General features: G+C 47.7%; 1 pseudogene; it reads right to left on the bottom strand.

Annotated features, from left to right (window-relative positions):
- Positions 1 to 1725: 1725 nt before the first annotated feature.
- Positions 1726 to 3580, bottom strand: LOC123151878 (uncharacterized; annotated as a pseudogene).
- Positions 3581 to 15206: the final 11626 nt, after the last annotated feature.

The raw sequence follows: 15206 nt of genomic DNA, 5'->3' as shown, positions 1-15206 counted from the left end.
GGAGGTGCCTACTACTACGTGCAGCCCGCTGATGACGACCAGGAGTAGTTTAGGAGGATCCTAGGCAGGAGGCCTGCGCCTCTTTCGATCTGTATCCCTGTTTGTGCTAGCCTTCTTAAGGCAAACTTGTTTAACTTATGTCTGTACTCAGATATTGTTGCTTCCGCTGACTATTCTATGATCGAGCTCTTGTATTCGAGCCCTCGAGGCCCCTGGCTTGTATTATGATGCTTGTATGACTTATTTTATTTGTAGAGTTGTGTTGTGATATCTTCCCGTGAGTCACTGATCTTGATCATACACGTTTGCATGTATGATTAGTGTACGATTGAAATCGGGGGCGTCACAGAGAAGTGCTTAGCTTTGGGTTCAATCTTGCGGTGTCCTTTTCCAATGACAGTAGGGGCAGCAAGGCACGTATTGTATTGTTGCCATCGAGGATAATAAGATGGGGTTTCTTCATATTGCATGAGTCTATCCCTCTACATCATGTCATCTTGCTTAAGGCGTTACTCTGTTTTTAACTTAATACTCTAGATGCATGCTGGATAGCGGTCGATGAGTGGAGTAATAGTAGTAGATGCAGGCATGAGTCGGTCTACTTGTCTCGGACGTGATGCCTATATACATGATCATACCTAAATATTCTCATAACTATGCTCAATTCTGTCAATTGCTCAACAGTAATTTGTTCACCCACCATAGAATACTTATGCTCTCGAGAGAAGCTACTAGTGAAACCTATGGCCCCCGGGTCTATCTTTATCATATTGGTCTGCTACTACTTAGTTATTTCCTTTTCTATTTATTTTGCCTTTATTTTACTTTGCATCTTTTATCATAAAAATACCAAAAATATTATCTTAGCATATCTATCAGATCTCACTCTCGTAAGTGGCCTTATAGGGATTGACAACCCCTATTTGCGTTGGTTGCGAGGATTTATTTGTTTTGTGCAGGTACGAGGGACTCGCGCGTAGCCTCCTACTGGATTGATACCTTGGTTCTCAAAAACTGAGGGAAATACTTATGCTACTTTGCTGCATCATCCCTTCCTCTTTGGGGAAAACCAACGCAGTGCTCAAGAGGTAGCAAGTACATGAAGAAAGGAAAGGTTGGGCTTGGTGGCCTCGACGTCTAGGACCTCCTCTGTGCCAAGCCTCGCATCACCCGGTTATTATGCTATATCTTCATCCATGTATTTAGCACTGTGACTAATTTACTGCCCTATAGAAATATGGTTGTTTGATGTATGACTTAGCTGAGTTCCCTCTTTATGAACTAGAGGCTCTCTTCTAAAGTTGTTCGCTGTCCCCATTCCTCGTGATCTCCTTATCGGTATTTAGTTGATAATTGCGGCAACAAAGGATTGTTTGCAAACAAGGTTCTCACCACACCCTGATATTTATTTTGGCATGAAAAAGCATTGTGATTAAATCTACCGAGTACGTCCTTATAACAGACTAGCGCTAAGCTTCACATGAATGGACCATGAATGTTGTTATTGACAAAGAACGGATTATAAGACAAGTTTACAATTATGTGAGGAAGCGAGCATAGATTGCGGAGGTGGAGATGGAAACATGTATTTTTTTGGACGGCATGAAGACGAATTTTTCCACGCGTGAGAATTCTCGAAAGTTCTTTCATCTTTACCACAATACACAACCAAATTATCTCATCTCGAGCACTCTGTTCTTTTAGTAGAAGCATGTGACATTTTCTCTCTCCCGATGCAACGCATGAACATGTTTGCTAGTAGTATATGAGGTTTTGAACTCCGTACAATATCATGGATCTAAGATAGAAAAACTATAAAAATGGGCAAAACTCTCACTTCAAATGTTTGAGAAATCATGGACCTAATACAGATATCCTAGCTAGCTACGAAACTTCGACTGCATTTTACCCCCTAGTTCTTCCTCCTGGACCTAACAATCTTCCGTGCCGTCTAGTTGCGATAATGAGGCGATGATGCAGCTGACAGCAGCTCGCCGGTGCTGGTGCTGGTGCTGGCGCTGGCGTCGGAGCCCTGGAACGCCTCGGCCTGCCAATGCGCCGCCGTGTAGTTGCTCTCCAGATTGGTGAAGTTGTCGTCGCCCACGCCCATGCCCATGCCCATGCCCATGGGGTAGCCGTACCCAGATGGCAGTGTGTACACATAGTCGCCGCCGGTGGCGACCTCGGCGGAGTAGTGCTGAGGCGCCAGAGTGCCGTCGGCGATGCCAGGGTAGTACCCAGGTGGCATGGCCGCGTCGCACATCTCGTTGGTTTGCCACATGGTAAGATCAGGCCACTTGTAGTCCGCGTTGCCGAAGCCCGGCGCGAGCATCTGGCCGCCGCCGCTCGAGTAGTTGCAGACAGCATTGGCGAAGCCTGGTGCGAGCATCCCGTCGCCGCCGCCTGAGTAGTTGCAGCCAGCATTGGCGGGGCCCAGCGTGAGCATCCCGTCGCCGCCGCCCGAGTAGTTGTACTTGTAGCCAGCATCGGCGAAGTCCGGAGCGAGCATCCGGTCGCCGCACCCCGAGTAGTTGTAGTCAGCATTGGCGAGGGCCCGCCGCGATCATCCCGTCGCAGCCGCCCGAGTAGTTGCCGCTGGCGAATTGGAAGCCGCCGCATCCTCCTGGTTGCATCTGGAAGCCATGTTCCCGTGGGAATTGCTCGAGTAGGTCGTCGTTGTTCCCGCCGTCGTACGGCACCATCTGCAGCTGCTGGAAGCCGGCGGCGTCGGCCATGTCCACGGGGTCGCCTCCGGTCCATGGCACGCCGCCACCGTGCCCGATCTGCTGCGGCATGACGGCGTCGTCCGAAGAGTCCGGCGTGACCTGCTGATCAAGCGCGCTGTGGCCGCCGTCGGCAGGCAAGCCCAGCGCCACTATCCTGTCTCCCGTGGCCAGCAGCGCCGCGTCGATGGCCTGGAGCAGCGCCCGCGCGTCGTCCAGCGTCATGTCGTTGAGCGCCTCGTCCCAGTCCGGGAGCGCGGCGGGGCAGCCGTGGCGCGCCCTGGCGAGCTTGGCCCTCCGCTTGGCCAGCTCCGCCTCGAGGTAGGCCCGGTGCGTGTGCCCCGCGCGGGCCTCCGGCGGGACGGCGCGGCGGTACCTCTCGAGCACGCCCTCCTCCGACTCCCAGACGAGCGGCGGAGCCCCGGCGCGAGCGCCGGCGCAGACGAGCCCGACCGGGACCCCGCAGAGCGTGGCGAGCTCCGACGCCTTCTTCTTGAGCCCCGGGACCCTCTTGGCGTGCTTCCTGGCGCGCTCCCCCGCGTTCTCGACGAGCCTCATAGCGACCTTGCCGCGCGCCATCGTCGGCTGCGGCGCTCCGCTTTCCTCCGATGAGATTAGATCAGACGCCCTTGGCTTGGCTCGGCTTGGCTAGCTCCTTGCCGCTCTCCGGCGAGGCGGCTGGTATATATATATATAGGTGCGCGACGCGGATTCTCCCGGACGCGGCGGCTGCCTGTCATGATGGCCTACCTATAGTAGCTAGGCGGCAGTAGGCCTATTACGCTCCGTAATCTGGCATTAGCCCGGCTGATTATCTCCGGACAAATGACGCCGCTGGCTGCTGGCTGTGGATTAAACCGTGCCTCGGACCGTGATTAGCCGGAAAAAGGCAGGTGATTAAAACGCGGCGCGGCAGAGCAAACCGTTCCGGGCACGGCGGGGGTGGGATTTGGATTTGGTGAATCCGGTTTCGATCCGTCGCAATCAATGCGGCGTTATCCAGGAGGGTTTCCGTTTCCAGCACGGCGGGCGCGTCCTCCGCCCCGGATGGATGCCCGCTACCGCCCCTTTTTGCGGGCCGAGCGTCACGGGCCCCGTTGCTGCCGGTCACATCGGCCCGCATCTCCAGGCCCAGGATGCAATGGAGTTCTGCGCCGCCCCCGCCGCCGCCCGCACCGAGATCCCCTCGCCGACGGAGGTGAGATCCCTCCCTCGCTCCTACCAGCCTGCTGCCATCATAACTAACCTATTGCCTGGTTCGCTGATCTCATGATCAGTCGAAGCGAATTGGAGTGTAGGTTTCGAATAAACATTTTCCTGATTTGACTCCAATGAGCCAGCAGCCGGCTCACTGCTGAAATTTGGTCCTGGTTTGCGTCTTGTATAAGGATGAAAATTTTATCCATGGACATGGATACTCATGGATATTCAACCCGAATGGATATGGTTTGGATATGTTTTTGCGTTCATGGACAACGCCCAAATCCGATCCGATTACTCGTGGATAGGGCATGAACATAATCTTGTACCCATGGATATTTCCAAACCCGACCCGATCGTCTGACTTAACGTGCAATATTCTGCTACCCCTACCCCATAGTCACATGTCCCACTATAATTTTATCCTTTATCTAAAACACCCAAAAGAAATTACACAATCCCCACCGTAACATACACCAACGCACCTTCTCATCCTATTATCTACACTAATTAAATGACTTGTCGTTGAGAATGGTTCCATCTCCTTGGGTTACTCCTCTCATAGCCCTAGAGGTGGCCACCGCTGCCAGCCGCTACCCCCACGTAAGGTGGATCGCTGCAGCAGCTACTACTGGCCTGCGACAACCCAGCTCCATGTCTCCTTGACCCCTCCGTCTTCGCTTTCCCACACACGCACTGATGCATGGCCGCAGTAATGGAACAATGCAAGGGCTATGACTGCACGACAGAGAGTGAGCACGCCAATGCAGAGTGCACATTGTGCAATGAGTTATGTCTTATGTATAGGTCTTGAGAGGACCCGATGGATATCCAATGGGTATGGATATCCATCGGATTTGGACATGGTCACAATTTTTCGCCCATGGATTTTTTTATGGATGGGCTGGGACTGCCTTCATGGATATGTATATGGATTTGATATTCTTCAACCCGATCCAAACCCGGCCCATTGCCATCCTTAGTCTTGTAGACTAGTCACAGTGCACTAGTGCAGAACCGGGCAATAGCACCGGTTCGTAAGGCCCTTTAGTGCCGGTTCCATAACCGGCACTAAAGTGTGGTCACTAAAGGCCCCCCCTTAGTACCGGTTCACCACGAACCGGTGCTAAAGGGCAACCACATGGCACGAGCCAGCTCCGGGGGCCGGGAGCCCTTTAGTACCGATTGATAACACCAATCGATACTAAAATGTTTGGGGGTTTTTGGTTTTATGATTTCTTTTTCATTTAATTTTGTGTTTTCCATTTTAATTCTTTTTTTGCTGGTATTTTACGATACTACACATTGTACACGTTATGCATATATATATATATATATATATATATATAGAATTTCTAGTAGAACCAATCATATATATATCATCAATGTCTCACAAACCACCATATTAATTCACACATACACACATGCATAGCTATATACAATTTCTCCTACATATGCATGTTGCCTTCGGAGCTAGTGGCATTAGCCTAATTGGTGCCTTCGGAGCATGATGACAATTGGAAGTGGTTCATGACCTGGTCGATGGGGGCGGTAGCGGGTAACAGTATTCTCCCTTCGGATTTATGACCTGGTCGAGCAAAAATCCCGCTATTTCCTCTTGAAGTGCTTCTACGCGCTCCGTTTCTAGGAGCTTGTCCCGCACCTCTTTGAACTGTTAAAAAGGAGATTAATATGCATGTGTATTAGTTGTGTGACTAGATATCGATAATATATAATCTCGAATACATCGTCTTTAATATTATATATCGAGTACATCACTGGCTAGGTAGCTAATAAAGATCGAATACTATAGAAGAATCTAGGACACTCGCGGTTCCTGCGGCGCGGGCGGTGGACACCCAAAGAGAAGGAACCCTTACAGGATCATAGCTGAAGTGAGATCCCTGAAGAAACTGCCAGGTATTGGAGAACCTGCCGCCCTCTAACGCAACCATGTAGCGATGGACGTGCTCGTCCTCCTCCCTGACACGGCGACGTACCACCTCCGGCGGGGCCGGCTCCTCCGCATCGAAACTGGCCCACGCGAACGCCACCAAATGAGATCAGGGTCGACGACAGGACCCGGGACCGGGTTCCTCATCAAGCGGCGCGCCCTCCAGGCAGCACCTCCCGGTGCCAGCCCGGCAAAGCCCAGTCCCGGACATGGGTCAGTCGGATGTCGTTGCGGACGGGTCGACGGCGAGGATGCGGGCCGGGCATCGTCGAGAACAAATACTAGCTATATGCCCGCAAAAAGTAACATTTTTTTAATGATTGGATTTTGATAACTAAAATTTCTAACATTTCTATATAACTAACATTTCTATAACATTTCTAATATTTCTAGAACTAAAATAAAGAAAAAATTTTAACTTTTTTATAACTATTTCTATAACTAAAAAACAGAAAAACTTCTAACAATTCTAACTTTTTTATAACTATTTCTATAACTAAAAACAGAAAAATTTCTAACAATTCTAACATTTCTAACTATTCTAACATTTCTAATTATTTCTAAAAAACAGAAAAATTTCTAACAATTTCTAAAAAACAGAAAAATTTCTAACAATTCGAACTTTTTATAACTAATTCTATAACTAAAAAACAGAAAAAATTTCTAACAATTTCTAAAAAACAGAAAAATTTCTAACAATTCTAACTTTTTTATAACTATTTCTATAACTAAAAAACAGATAAATTTCTAACAATTCTAACATTTCTAACAATTCTAACAATTCTAACATTTCTAACTATTCTAACAATTCTAACAATTCTAACTATTCTAACAATTCTAACATTTCTAACTATTTCTAAAAAACAGAAAAATTTCTAACAATTTCTAAAAACCAGAAAAATTTCTAACTATTTGTATAACTAAAAAACAAAAAATGTATGTGTGTGTGTGCGCGCGCTCACCGGCGAGGCGAGAGGCGACGGGGGGCGGCGACGGGGACGGCGACGGGCGCGGCGACGACGGGGATGACGACGACGGGGACAGGGACGGGGCGGCGTTGACGGGGACGGGGACGTACGGGCCGGGGCGGCGACGACGACGGGGACGTACGGGGCGGCGACGACGGGGACGGGGACGACGCGGGACGGGGCGACGATGACGACGGGGACGACGGGGACGGGGACGACGGGGCGGCGACGACGGGGACGGGGCGGCGACGGGGGCGGCGACGAGGGATGGAGACGTACGGGGGGCGCGGCGGGCGACGGTGCAGAGGAGAAGAAGCAGATGAGAAACTAAAATTTTCGTAAGTGTTGTTTATATAGGAGGGGCCTTTAGTACCGGTTGGAGCCACCAACCAGTACTAAAGGCCTGTTTTGGCCAGGCCAAGCGGCGGGAAGCGACCCCCTTTAGTACCGGGTGGTGGCTCCAACCGGTACTAAAGGCCCCCCCTTTAGTACCGGTTGGTGCCACGACCCGGTACTAAAGGGGGTGCGCTGGTGCAGGTGCGGTGCGGCAAGTTTAGTCCCACCTCGCTAGCCGAGGGGCGACCGCACTGGTTTATAAACCCCCGTGCGGTAGCTCTCTCGAGCTCCTCTCCAAAGCAGGCCTACTGGGCTTACATGTTCTGTGCTGCCCTGTAGGCCTACTGGGCCTTTGCGGGCCTGCATCCTGGCCCAACAACAGGTTGGGTTTCTAGTCGTATGCCGGCCGCTTTGGCCTAGTAGGCGGGCTTTTTTTAATTTTTTTTGCTTTATCTATTTTTTAGTTGTTTTTTTGTGTGTATTTAGAGTTTCTTTGTGAATATTTTTGCTTTATGTACAAAAAATTAGAAACTTTCTGTTAGTGCCCGTAGATTTCAAATTTGAATAGTTTAAATTTTGAATTATTTGAAATTAGTGTGAATCACTAGTTTGTGAATAACTTAACTTTGAAAATCAGTAAAGGCATGAAAGAATTTGTTTGCACATAAAATTCCTTCGCGTTTCAAATGCCAAAACACATAATTAACTACCCTAACTATTACATAGATTCCCTTCTGGGTGTGAAACACAGAAGAAAGTGATGATAGTGAAGCCGATCACATCCCAGATCTTTGGGTGTGAAACTTTTTCTCCACGTGTGTCCCTTTGCGCCGTAACCATGGAAAATCTTTATCATTAACGGGATGCTCGGGTCAATATTCACTGTGAATGGAGCAATTTCATCAAACTTTTCATAATCTTCTGACTTGTCTGTCTTGTCATCCACTCCCACGATGTTTCTCTTCCCAGAAAGAACTATGTGCCGCTTTGGCTCATCGTACGATGCATTCGCTTCCTTATCTTTTCTTTTTCATTGTTGGCTCAGCTTCTTCCCCCATTGTTGTATCATCGTATTCAGGAAACCCATGGCCAGGATAGCTGTCGTCGTCCTCTTCTTCTTCATTGTCTTCCATCATAACCCCTCTTTCTCCATGCTTGGTTCAAACATTATAGTGAGGCATGAAACCGAACTTAAACAGGTGGACGTGAATGGTTCTTGACATAGAGTAATTGTGACCATTCTTACAGCGAGCACATGGACAAGGCATAAAACCATCCGTCCGCTTGTTTGCCTCAGCCGCAAGCAGAAAAGTATGCACGCCCTCAACGAACTGGGGAGAGCATCGGTCATCGTACATCCATTGCCGGCTCATCTTCATTACACAACACCGAATAGACCAAATTAATACAAGTTCATACAACACTTAAATGCAACAAACAAATAACTCTCTAGCTAAAGCATTTAAATGCAACAACAAATACGATCAAGATCGCAACTAAGGTAACAATGGATCCAACAGCATAATGATATCAAGCCTCACTATCGATGGCATATTTTCTAATCTTTCTAATCTTCAAGCGCATTTTCTCCATCTTGATCTTGTGATCATCGACGACATCGGCAACATGCAACTCCAATTCCATCTTCTCCCCCTCAATTCTTTTCAATTTTTCTTTCAAGTACTCGTTTTCTCTTTCAACTAAATTTAACCTCTCGACAATAGGGTCGGTTGGAATTTTCGGTTCACATACCTCCTAGAAAAAATTTCTATGTCAACTTGATGGGCATAATTTGTCATAAACACGAAATGCAACTAGTTTTAAAAGAGAATATATATAGCACATCCGAATCATAACAAGGACGAGGACCGACGGGGACGGATATCAAAACCATGGCACTATATGTATAACAAACAACGTACGGGTAAGATAATTATACGAGTAACTATATATCCAAATCACACAAATATCAATTTTTATATAAAATTTCATGAACAAGAGGCTCACCACAAGGTGGTGCCGGCGATGGGACGGTGCGGGCGATCGACGGTGGTTACGACGGAGATTTAGAAGGCACTAAGTAAACCACACCTACATATGCAAACTAAGTGTTATTTTTGACCTCAAATTGCATATAAATCAAATACTAGCACATATATATATATATATATATCCTCCCAAATTACTAAACTCATAAATTAATCACTATATAAAGCATTGCAAGAGCTAATCTAGCAATGAGAGATGAAAGGACAAAGTTGCTAACCTTTGTGATCATTTGAATGGATGGGGGCCTTCAAATCTTGACAAATTTTGGGCAAAATGTGTGATTAGCTCGAGAGGAAGAGGGGAAGAACAGAGAGGAGAGGGGAAAAAGGAAGAACAGAGCGAGCTCAGGTGTGAAGGGTTTATGTAGGACAACCTTTAGTACCGGTTCGTGCCACGAACCGGTACTAAAGGGGCTGGAGGGGCCCTAGTCTGACAACATCCTGCCATCACTCTCATTAGTACCAGTTCGTGGCACGAACCGGTGCTAAAGGTTCGCCACGAACCGGTACTAATGAAAGCGGCCCGGCTAGCCGTTGGAACCGGCACTAATGTATACATTATACATTAGTGCCGGCTCAAATACAAACCGGCACTAATGTGCTTCACGTTTGACCCTTTTTCTACTAGTGGTGGGGAGTAACTTAGAATAGTAACACGCATATGTTACTATCTTCACAGTGGGTAGTAACATATGTGTTGTGTCATGCATCACTTTATTTATTAGGTCGTATACTCATCTTTTCTTGATATATGTGATGTTATTGTAACTAGCTATGTTATCACATGCCTCTCTTTCTTTATTAATTACATGCCACATCATCTATTTTATCTAGATGAGTGTGATGTTACCATCTATGTTACTCCCACTGTGGGTAGTTGTAGAGATTTTGAGAGTCAATCGGTTATTGCTTACTTTCTCTTTTCCGGTTTATAAGGCTCAAATCTGAAATCTCATCAATCAAGGCATTTTGTGAGTGAAGGAATGCATCTCGATACTTTACAAAACTACCCCAATTAAACGCATGCATTAAATTAGATTAATTGCAGTGCATGCATGCTTGGCCTAGATAAGTAGAAACATTACGTGCATTGGTGTGTTCCTTTTTAATTCTTACATGTAAAGATTTAATGCATCTTGGAAACTAAAAATGAGATGGAGATGAATTCTATAAATTGGAAAAAAAAGATTAAGATAAGTCCTATAAACCGGAAAGGAGGGCGTAGTTACCAGAAAGGAGTAGTTGACATCTTGTAGAGGTTGACCATGCTTCATTATCTCCTCCCGCTGATTGCAGAAAACGGGTGCCATTATTAGCTAGCACGTATGATTTTTATGCAGTTTATGAGCTCCTTATTGACTTGCTAGAGTCTGCTGTGTTGTTAGGAAATGAAGCATTAATGAAGCTTATTCAGAGACAATAGTGCGGGTAAGGATCTGGCAACAGAACAGACTGTTACTCCCTCTGTCACAGTTTAGAAGGCACAGTTAAATTTGCATGCGTTTTCATAATAGACAAAGTTTAGGGTGCATTGCATTTATTTCTAGTAGCTAATTAGTATTCTGATATACTATTTCTATATGCATGCGTAGTATGAATGCTATTTGTTAGCCTATCTCACAACCAATAGATAACCACCTAGGTTCCAGAGAATTTCCAAACGCGCCTTCTAAACCGTGACGAAGGGAGTAGCAAGATAGTTAACCTTGTGTCACATCCCTGGTCCTGTTATGCACTAGGCTAGACCCTCATGTGAGCATCATGTTTTAATTCAAATGAAATTTGAATTGAGGAATTTCAAAAGCCTCAGAAGACCTCTAAAAATAACCAACATTTAAATCTCATCAAATGAGTCCAAAGAAATGTTCCTGTTACTCTGTGAAAATATTGGTAAGAGGTAAAATTCAAACCAATATTTTTGGAATCCCAGAATTATTTATTTTTGGGCCTTTGACTTAAACCAATGACATATTTGAGTTGAATTTATTTCTATTATATAAGAAATAAAGTTCAAATATTTTTGTAAGTTGCCTGTGACCTTGGACTAGTTCCTGAGCTCACATACAATTTACAGAAAGTTTTAGAAAAATGATTTGATATTTTAAATCAAATCAAAACCAATTGCAGAAAATAGAAAACTGAAATAATTAGAAAAAGGAGAGAGAGAAACCTACCTGGCGCCTACCTGTGCGGCCTGCTGCAGAAGCCGGCCCAGCCCATCTCCACTTTCCCCTGTCGTCTTCCCCGCGCCAGTAGGCAGCGCGCGTGGCCGACGGGCGCCGACGCTGCCTCGGCCACCTCCTGCTTCCCCGGCCACCTCCTGCTTCCCCGGCCCCTTCTAGCGACGCCTGGAGGCGCCACGCAGCCCCCTGGTCCCTCTCGCTCACTCCCTCGAGCTCATCCCCCTCCTCTGTTCTCTCTCTCGCACGCAGCCACTGAACCCATCCGCCGCCGCCGTTCGTTGCCGCTGTGGCCACAGCCACTGCCTCGCCCCGCCGATGCTCTCAGAGGCGCCGCCGCCACCTACTCTCCCTCCTCTCCGAGCTACACGAGCCAGGACGGCCCCAAGACGACGCTTGCGGCCTTCTTCTCCGACCACGGCCGCCGGATGCCGCCGTCCGATTCGCCGTCTCCACCGCCTCCCCGAGCACGCCGACCTTCTCTTCGAACTCACCGTGAGCCCCTGTCCATTTCCCCTCTCTCCCCGTGCCCGTCCGCGCCTTCTAACCACCGTGGCTGTCGAAGCCGACAGTTCCTCGCCGCCGGCGATGACGCAGACGAGGCTAGAGCCACCGTAGCTAACTCCCGAGCACGACAACGTGCTCAGCACTCTTCCAGGAGCCGGGTGCGCCCACCCGTGCGACCTGCCGTGCCCTCTAGCGCCACCCCTGACCTCGCCCGTGCTCCGGCCGCCGCCTTGTTCACCGCCGTCGCCAAGTCCGACCTCCCCAGCACGAACGGATGCCACGATTCGATGCGCGCGAGCCTGGGCATCCCGTAGAGCCCCTCCGCCGCTCTTTTGGTCATCGGAGGGCGAATCCCGACGCTCTCCGCCGTCCCTGGCCTCGCCGGCGACGAGCCTCGGGTCAACTCCGGCGAGTTTGACCCGGGTTTGACCCCAGTTTGACTCCCCTTGACTCAATGACAGGTGGGGCCCAGCTCTGTTAGTTAATTAGGATTAGTACTAATTGAATTAGTTAAACTAATTACCCCTGCTGACACTGACAGTGGGCCCCGTGGCTATTAATTTGATTAGTTAGAATTAATTAACTCTGTTAGTCACTTGTGTCACTGACGTGTGGACCCCGCTGGTCAGGTTTGACCCGAACCAGCCCCTGTTGACCTGTGACGTCATACCAACGTCATGCTGACGCAATAATTCCTTTCTGGAATTTAAATAAATCTTAAATGATTTAATATTTTCAGAAAATGTCCAAAACTTCTAAAAATCATATAAAATCAACCGTAACTCCAAATGAGATAAATTATATATGAAAAATTATCAGAAAAATTCAAGGAACCCATCTGTACCATTTTCATGCATGTTTGAACAATGTTTGTCCTCTGTTTTGGACAAAACAAATAAAGGGCATTTAAATAACCATATATGGAGTTGGAATTTGAATCATGTATTCAAACCAACTTCATTTAAATCATAGCTAGGTGCATTAGCCCAAAACACATTCATATTGCCATGTCATAGCATGCATCATATTGTGCATTGCATTGATCGTGTTTCTTCTGTGTTTGCCGGTGTTGTTCCCCCTCGATAGACGTTGTACCGATGATGTGATCGTTGACACTGATGAAGACTCAATGCTATCTTCAGAAGTGCCAGGCAAGCAAAACCCCCTTGTTCATTCCGATACAATCCTACTCTCTCGCTCCTGCTCTCTTTTACTGCATTAGGACAACAACGACATATTTGTTACTTGCTGCGGTAGTTGAACCCCTTTATCCTCTGCATGACCTGTCATTGCCACAGTAAATAGATGAAACCCACTAGCATGAGTAGGAGTTGTTTGAGCCCTGTTGTGCCTACTCATTCATGCTTGTTTGTCATGCCTGCTATTGCTTAGAGTTGTGTCAGGTCTGATTCATCGGGAATGAATCAGAGGTGTATGAACACGTCCTACTGTGTGTGAGCTAAGTGTGTGAACACGATTTGGTAAAGGTAGCGGTGAGAGGCCATGTAGGAGTACATGGTGGGTTGTCTCATTGCAGCCGTCCTCAGGAACTGAGTTCTGTGTTTGTGATCCATGATTCAGCTACTACCATACATTGGGCCCTGAAATATGACCCCGCTCGACTTCTTATTCACCCTAGTCCTCTGTCCAGGAGTTGCAAGTAGTTTCTGGTGTTTGTAGTATGCTGGAGGCCGTGGACAGCGCTGACCGTAGGGGTGGGCTGTGATGCGGTAGGTACGTGGCACGGTGTACCGGATACCCGTTAGGTATCTTGGGAACCCTGCACACATTATTTGGGGCTGTGAGCGAAACTCCGGCCGGATCTCCTCATGGATGGAACCCGAATAGGCGATAAACCTGGACTAGAGACTTGAGTGTTTAGGTAGGTCGTGGTCTACACCCACGTCGGCTTTCGCTTGAAGTCTGCCGAGCACATGTCGTGTGCAGACGCTAAGTGGTGGAAACATGTATGAAGAAGTACACCCCTGCAGGGTTAACATCATCTATTCGAATAGCCGTGTCCACGGAAAAGGACTTCTGGGTTGCTTATATCAGTTCATAGACAAGTGAAAGTGGATACTCTAAAATACGCAAGATAAGCGTGAGTGCTATGGATGGCGTTCTCGTAGGGAGACGGGAGTGGATCCATAGTGGTGTATTGATATGGTGAATATGTGGACTCGTGTGCGCCACCTCAAAAGAGTTACTTGCAGTCGTAGTTCAGGATAGCCACCGAGTCAAAGCTGGCTTGCTGCAGTTAAACCCCACCATCCCCTTGTTGATAATGATGCATATGTAGTTAGTTCTGATGTAAGTCTTGCTGGGTACATTTGTACTCACGTTTGCCTATTTTATGTTTTTGCAGAGAGACGTCAGTCTCGCTAGTAGTTCCGCGTGGTCTTCGACGTTTAGCTTGTTACCTCAGCTACGATCTTGTGCCCTCGGCAGGATCTGGTAGATAGTCAGGCTTCTCAGCCCTTTTTCATTTGTAGATGTCTGTACTCAGACATGTTAGCTTCCGCTTGTGTTTTGATTTGTATGCTCTGAATGTTGGGTCATGAGACCCATGTTTGTAATATCTCGCTCCTCGGAGCCTATTGAATAAATACTTGAGTTGTAGAGTCATGTTGTGATGCCATGTTGTATTTGCACATATCGAGCATATTGTGTGTATGTTATTGAAATGCTTGGTATGTGTGGGATCTGACTATCTAGTTGTTTATCTTTAGTAGCCTCTCTTACCGGGAAATGTCTCCTAGTGTTTCCACCGAGCCATGGTAGCTTGCTACTGCTCCGGAACACTTAGGCTGGCCGGCATGTGTCCTTCTTCGTTCCTGTGTCTGTCCCTTCGGGGAAATGTCACGCGATGAATACCGGAGTCCTGTTAGCCCGCTACAGCCCGGTTCACCGGAGTCCTGCTAGCCCAGTGCTACAGCCTGGATTCACTCGCTGATGACCGACACGTTCGATGCTGGGTCATGGATGCCTGTCCCTGTAAGTTTGTGCCACTTTGGGTTTACGACTAGCCATGTCAGCCCGGGCTCCTTATCATATGGATGCTAGCGACACTATCATATACGTGTGCCAAAAGGCGCAAACGGTCCCGGGCAAAGGTAAGGCGACACCCGTGGGAATACCGTGCGTGAGGCCGCAAAGTGATATGAGGTGTTACATGCTAGATCGATGTGGCATTGAGTCGGGGTCCTGACAGCGTTGGTATCAGAGCTTGACTGCCTGTAGGATTACCAAGCCAAACTGGTCGAAGTTGAGTCTAGAAATTCTTTAGTTAT

The sequence above is a fragment of the Triticum aestivum genome, chromosome 7A (genome assembly GCF_018294505.1).
Source record: "Triticum aestivum cultivar Chinese Spring chromosome 7A, IWGSC CS RefSeq v2.1, whole genome shotgun sequence".
NCBI lineage: Eukaryota > Viridiplantae > Streptophyta > Magnoliopsida > Poales > Poaceae > Triticum > Triticum aestivum.
The sequence above is the reverse complement of the archived record's forward strand: the minus strand, read 5'-3'. Positions and strand labels throughout refer to the sequence as shown.